Raw genomic sequence first — 7,837 nt, 5'->3', positions numbered from 1 at the left:
GCCAATTTGAAACAATTTCTCCCTCTGGGGGCTTGAAAATTTTGTACTGCGCCATTCAAGAACGGGGTTCCATGTTCAGTTTATTTCTTTCGAAAGCCAATCGTTATTTTGCAATCGCAACAATTCTGATAAGTTATCGAACTGATTCGTAAATACCCACCCATAATTCGCGAGGGATGGCGTCTTGATATTTTGTTTTTATTATTCGAAAGCTGAACCCTAACTGAACAAATATACTCAAAAGTGCGTCACACAAATGCTGTGGCTTTGGCTTGAAGATGAAGTTTTTTTTACCTTATTTCTATTCAAAGTGTTTTTGCGTTTGCTTACTCATCAAGTTTCGACCTATCGAACCATACGGAAAGAACGCGCGCGTCAGCACATGTGGTGCATTGAGATAACGTTCACAAAACTGATTTCCAGGGAATGTGGTTAGTCATTATCGGTTCCTTTTGGGTGGAACATGGAGCTTAAGTTGCATTTGTAATGTTGCGATAAGTTCGATCAGGAGATGTTATGAAATTCTTTTTCGTAATTTATTATACAAGTTTTTTTTACAAAAACAAAAAATGAATCCTACGGATCTACTTAAGTACTTTGAAGGTCTGTCAATGACCTTACATCATCAAAAAGTCAGTGCAGTGGTGGACTGTGACTGGTAAACAATCTGACATTTACATTGTCCTGAAATATAATCTTTCGACATGATCCTGCAGTGTAAGACTGTTGTAATGATTTCTAGGCCAGTTCTCCTAGAAAAGATTTCATTCACACTAAATAGTTTGTGCTACAACATTGTATCAATCTGGGCCGGTCTGTGGGGTTTCTTTCGAACACTTATTTTCTTAAGTAATGTGTGTGTTGTTGCCGTCACCTCATTTCGGTTCAAAAATTCCTTGCCGCCACCATTTGTCAGGGTAGATGTTCCAGGGTGGCCACCCATTCGGGAAAAACGGGAAAAGCGGGAAAAAGACGGGATTTGAAATCCAACGGGAAAAAAGCGGGAAAAAGTCGGGATTTTCTTCGAAAACCCGGGAATTTTTGGCTCAGTGAAAGTTTGTTCAATCAAATTTAATCGAAATAGGTCGAAACAAGTGGAAATGGATTGACAGTTGCAACGGGAGGCAGTGGGCGAATTGGGATCTGGGTTGTTAGCGGATGATTTAAGCGCCACTCCGAGGAGACCAGCCGCCTTTTGAAAGCTTGCCCGGCTTTTGAGACCCAACATAGGGTGGGTGTATATTGTATTGGCCCAGATCAGACTCAACCTACCGACCTCAACCGTCGACCATCCATCAATATCCCAGACTAATTGGTCGAAAAATATACGAGAACTAAGACTGGTTGTTCGGTTGGCCAAAAAATATCAACTGACTGGAAAACTATGTTTCCAGAAGTATCTTCAGTGGACCCACTTTCCCCGAACAAATTCCCCAGGATTGCTTCGGAAACTGGAAAGGGGTTGGAAGGAAAACAACAAGCTAAAGTCAACCCAACTCAAAAAAAAAAAAGAAACTCTACCGAACAACCGAAAAAACGTGAACTTTAACTTCTTATAAAAAACATCGTTTATTTGGGCTAAAAAACCGTTTGTTGCAACAACTGATTTATTTACATTTCTATGCTATGTTGGTGGTTTGGTTTTCTGTTTGTAGGATTAGTAGGAGTGTAATTTTACATTTTTGGTGGGTGGTGTTTGGGCTTAGAAGTTTTCTCCTACATCTAGCTTCTCCTTCGAGATTCCTTCTACTCAACACTAGCGCCTCTAGCGCTGCCTAGGTATACTAACTTCCCAAAGTTTCCCCGGATGGGGGTATTTGTCGTTAACGTTAAGAGTGCTTTTCCTAAGTTTCCTTGTCAAATCCATACTGCTACACAGTTGATCACCGGTCTCTTTTCAATTGACTTCGACCGATTTCTACCAGGTCGAAACGAATTCTCCTGCAGAACTAGATCGGTTTCGATTAGTTTGAACTTGATTACAGGTCGAAACGAATTCTCCTGCAGAGCTAGATGGGTTTCAATTAGTTTGAACTTGTTTCATTGAACAACAAAAGGATGTTCCCGAACAGCCAGATTGCTAATCGAATAGAAATGGGAAGAATAAAAATGAGCTATTTGATTTCACACGGTATTGCTCTCTATTTTTTTGAATGAAGTTTTCAATTTACTACAGAATTGCAGCAATTCGTATTAGGATTTGACGAAACGTTAAATAAGATTGTGCAGAAGCAACAAATGGATATTGGTGTTCGCTTCTGGAATCAAAAAACAAACCTAGTTGAAGCAAGGTATATTGGTTATACATTCTAATCGTTGACGCGCTCGAAAGACCTTCTGAATGGCGTGAAACAATGATTTTCGAAAAATCCAGATCTACTGAAACGAGTGATCCAGTATTTCCATGGATGGTCCAGCAGTAAATTGGAAAATGCTCAAGGAACTAACTAGCGAGGTTCAAGAACTTTTTTCGAATCCGTCGTACGAGATTCTCACCATTGGGAACTGTGGACTTCACACTGTACATAAAGCGTTCAAGGAGGGACTTAGGAGAAGTGAATGGAATTCGGATAAATTTTTGAGGACGTTGTATAGCCTGTTCAAGAACATTCCACTTCCAGTTTTTCATGAATAACTTTGGTCCCCTTCGGCCGATTTCTTTTGAAAACGGTTTTTCTTAAAGCCTAAACTATGAAAAATATTAAATCCGAAGACTGCATTCCGATTCGAGTCAAAATAAAAAAGTTCCCGTGATCCGATCTGGCTCAAATTTGGCATGAGACCTTCTACTAGGCCTAGGATCAATTTAAGCCTGCAGCGCATAACATTGCACAAGCTTGAAATTTCCCATACCAATTTGGGGCAGCCTTTTGCACGCTATCTAGATATTGCCAAAAAACGTTTAGACCTGTGTCTAGAAGTACTTGTTGATAAGCAACACTTAAGTAGAGCTTGTGCCGATAAAATTTAAGACGAATTCGGACAAGTATGTGCAATACCTTCAATAAAAACATCAATTCGGGATATCGAAGGAAACACAACCATTGGACATTTTTTGAAAGGAACTTATTGGCGAACCGTAAAAGGTGTTCTTCAATTTGACGGCCTTATTGAAGAAAATTCTTATTTTGTCTCATGGCAACGCGACGATGCAAAGAGGCTTTTCTGTTAACGCGAAGTGCCTAGTTGAAAACCAAACCGAGAGTCTGACAGCCCAACGTATCGTACACGACGGAATCAACATGTCAGAGGGAGTTAGAAATTGTTAATTCAGTATACCCGAATATTCGGAATTTTGTTTGGTTTTCTGTTGTATAAAACCGGGAATTTCGTGAGACCATGCGGGAAAATAACGGGAAAAATGCGGGAAATCAAAAATTGATTTTGAGTGGCCACCCTGATGTTCCTTGATGTGTCATATTTCAAGTTTCTACGAGCTACTGGGTATTTAAACATTGGTCAGAACTTTTAGCAGTTCGTTACTCGTATGAAAATCTGCCTTATTAGACATGACGTACCTATTTAGAATCAAACCGAAGTTTTGCCCACCTACTGTTTGCCATCAAAGGCGATGATCACGATGCAAGGTGACGTTTTAGCTGTTAATAATGAGAGCACGGTTATTTAACACTGATTTGTAAATTGGATGAATGACTCTTCACGTTGCAGTCCGTGCTTGGTAACGATGAGCTGTTTTACGATGTTGAGCAGTGAAATCGTCAGTATTTAGCACATATTCTGTGATAATTCAATTAGCTTGAGAAGGTAACAATTAGAAAGTTGAACTCAACTTTCAGGTTATGAATTTTTAAGACCAGTTGAAAAATTATTGAAAGTGCCCACCCTTTGAATTTGAAATTTTACTCAAGTGCTTACATCGATTTTAAAACCTTCACAAGTACTCAAAAGTTCTGTTTATAATTTTTCGAATGGGAAGATACCGCCTTCCTCCCACAAATGAAACCGATAACAGTTTTCCTGTCTTATCTTATCGACCCATGTATTACGCCATCGATGATTGGTTATCTCTAAAAACGAAGTCTCAAACAAGCAAAAATTACAAACACAAATATAAACACCGAAATGCCCGAAAAGTAAAATGCGTCGCAGGAAACAAAAATAATCGTTATGCGCCACCAGTCGAGGTCAAACCATAGCGCAGCGCAGGGTGCTAAAAATAAGCCAACCAAATCGGCGTGATTGATGAATGGTGTTTTTTTAAGAACTTAAGTTGATTTTTTTTTACAAAACTGCATACGATTAAACAAACGATTGATATTACTGAGCTGGCTTTAAGTTGTTATTTCAAATATTTTGAGACACTTGAAAGAAATTTAATTCGACCACAAAACCCATTTGTATGTAAAAAAAAGACCTTTTGTGTATTTTTCTGATCGGAAACCAGAATTTGCAGTTCCCAAAATAAACTGATTTTAAGTTGTAGGATATTTTGGGATTGGGATCATTTACAAATTTCTCAAACACTGAGGTCTACAAACCATCATTTTTGTTCAAAGTTCATCCATGATTTTCCGTAGAATTTGTAAGTCACGTTTACATGATTAAATTTCTGTTAACTCTGAAACCGCGCCCTGATAATTTGGCCCTTATTGTACGCCGCGCGTGAGGTGACAATAGTCGAGTCGCCTTACGGTCACGGGACTCTAGTCACCTTATTCCGTTAGTCGGTGAAAGTGAAGCCGCGGAATGTGGCGCGGAACTTGATAGTCAAAACCCCTAATTTTGTTATTTTTCTTCTCTGAATTTTTCATGTATGTTGAACGGGATAACAGAATCGATAGTCAGGACTCATGGTTTAAAATTCATTTTAGGCATTCCAATTTATTCTTATTAATTTCTTAATTTCAATTGTTTATGGTTTTTATGTTTACCAGATTTGATGTTCAAGCTTAAATAATACCTAACCGCTATTTTTCAATTCAATATCCTTCAAAGTAGGTACTTGGACATTCTGGCTTCCAATATGACTGCATTTGAAAGGAATATGATGGTGTCAATAATTTTTAAATCATCCGGCAGGATGAAAATCCCAGAAAAAAGTCAATAATTATTTCCTGTATTGTTCTGTTTCATACATGTTTTTATATGCCCGATTAACGGCAAAAAGTGTTTTTGATGTAAAACAAAGAATTTTTGTGATTAGCTAAAGGGCTAGTTATAAAAATTCCGAATACCCTCATCTGACCTTTTTTTTCATCAAGTCCACAAAGAAATTGGTAGAACAATATATGCATGCATGTACCGTGGACTGGTCAAATTTGGACCACAAAAAGTGTGAAACGATTTTGTGTCCCTTTTTGGTTCAATTACAACTGCGTCAATTTTGGTGGTTCTAGGATTTGAAATGGGCTGTAGCAAATGATTAAAGTTTGCATGGGCATCATTATGATGAAAAAAGTATGCTGCTTTGTATAGCTTAAGATTCACAGAACAAATTTTCCCAAAATCGTCAGTTACTACAGAAATTACAAAATGAAAGCTTTACTAAACTTAAAGACGTTTCAAGGCTTTCGTAAGGATAAGATAATTGTATAGATGTAACGTACCAGAACATTGTTGCCGAACTCGTCGATACTGTTTATGCCGATTGTATACCAAAAAGAATGCAATACTTTGTTTTTTTTTTAATAACTTTTGAATGCATCAAAGGAAGGAAAGCTAGCAGAAAACTGGAATTCATGTGAAAAAATTGAATATTTTACTGGGCAATCGTTTCAATTGCCTCATACCAATTTTTATAAGTTGTTCGAAACTAGTACCGATCGAGAAAAAAATTATCAAGAAATGGATAAGCAGTTTTTCGTTTAGGATTCGCGGCTCCGGAAGATGGAAACCGGACAAGTGCTCGCTAAAGAGTTTGTTTTACTGTATAAATATTACAAAATTTTCAAAATTTCTCCCAGCTAGCGGTCCAAATATTTTGCACACGATTTGATCACCATATTTTGTTTATTTTACCGGTGGGTAGTTTTTTTTTACCTTATTGAAGTTCAGTCGAGTCTGTTTATTAGTCAGCTAGACGAACCAGTTAGAAAAACTAATTTTTTTTCATCACTTCTCCTATTGAAGTATTTCTAAAGGGTGATACAGTCAAAATTTGGTCAAGAGAAAACGCGTGTAAATCGGAGAAATCGTTTATTTAAAAAAATCAAATTAAATTTCTTTTTCATGTTTAATTAGTATAAAATTCAGGAAAAATATTCATTTAGGCTTCCGCTTTTCCAAATCCGAATTGCCGGGCCTTACGCTTAACTCCTGCCATCAGATTTTGTACAGCCACCTTGTCCACCTTCTTCGCCGCCGAAAGCCAGTTTGCCTTGAACTGCTGCTCGTCCTTAGCAGTTTTTTTGGTCTTCTTTAGGTTCCGCTTGACAAAAGCCCAGTATTTTTCAATTGGGCGGAGCTCTGGCTTGTTGGGAGGGTTCATGTCCTTGGGAACCACCTGCACGTTGTTTGCGGCGTACCACTCCATGGCCTTTTTACCGTAATGGCAAGATGCCAAATCCGGCCAAAACAGTACGGAACAACCGTGTTTCTTCAGGAAAAGCAGCAGACGTTTAGTCAAACACTCTTTCACGTAAATTTCTTGGTTGATAGTCCCGGAAGCTATGAAAATGCTGCTTTTCAAGCCACAGGTACAGATGCATGCTTCCGAAAATCAATCATTTTCACTGAGCCATGCTTGACTACATTCAGAGCCAAAAAATCAAAGCAGTCAAATTTTCCTTCTTCAACCAAATCATACAAACAATCATGCATGACAACGACGCTTCTGTATTTGAAACACTTTTGCGATACATGATGAGGTAAAAAAGGACGCAGACTATCAGCAACGAACGTCTCGATGCTGATTTCCTTCCCCTAACGACTTTCAACCTTTAGGATCATAACTGATATGTATCAGTTCTGAGCGATCTATGTAGGCTATCAGATGATTTTTTATTTTTCGTTTTGCCTAGAAGGACAAAATCATGACTAGGTAACCGCACTGAACTGTCCAGCATGTGCTACAGCTTTTTTGAACATGTGGTCCTGGTATTTATTCAGATTTTTCCTTTTGAAACATTAATGATCGTCTATCAATAACGAGCAATATCAACAATGATGCGAGGATAGACGTTCGGGAATGATTGAGGGAGCGACGTTCAAAATGTATCACCAAGTATGTCGATCATCGTCGATTAGCCACGTGACGAATAGCAACGGTAGCCTCCGGTGGGGCATGGTATATCTTCTTGTATCAAGTTAGTGTTGATTTTCGACATATATTCAATGGGTACTTTTACCACGTGCGTATCACAGCACTCGGAGGTAGCATAATTCTAGCTAGAAACCATTCCTGATTGCTTTTCTTGAGCGATTTTCCGACCAATGTACAGATGGCTTGCCAAACCAGATATTTCTTCGCGAACTTTGACAGTTTCATGTGCTTGAAAATATCTGCTACCTTTCCCCTTCCTTTTGCCGTATAAAACTCCTGTCCCGGAAGCTGCTTGTAGTCGGCTTTGACGTAGGTTTCGTCGTCCATTACCACGCAGTCAAACTTCGTCAGCATAGTCGTGTACAGCCTCCAGGATCGCGCTTTGGCCGTCGTATTTTGTTTATCATCGCTATTTGGAGTCACTACCTTCTTGTAAGTCGATAGTCCGGCTCGTTTTTTGGCTCGATGCACGGTTGTAGACGATACACCCAGCTTATTTGCGGCATCTCGGAGAAAGAGGTTAGGGTTTCGCTTGAAACTACCGGCAACTCTCTTTGTCGTCTCAGCGGCTTCCGGTTTTCGATTTCCCCCCGATCCAGACTACCTGGCTGTCGA

This window comes from Uranotaenia lowii, chromosome 3 (genome assembly GCF_029784155.1).
Source record: "Uranotaenia lowii strain MFRU-FL chromosome 3, ASM2978415v1, whole genome shotgun sequence".
Taxonomy (NCBI): domain Eukaryota; kingdom Metazoa; phylum Arthropoda; class Insecta; order Diptera; family Culicidae; genus Uranotaenia; species Uranotaenia lowii.
This window is presented reverse-complemented; position numbering follows the sequence as displayed.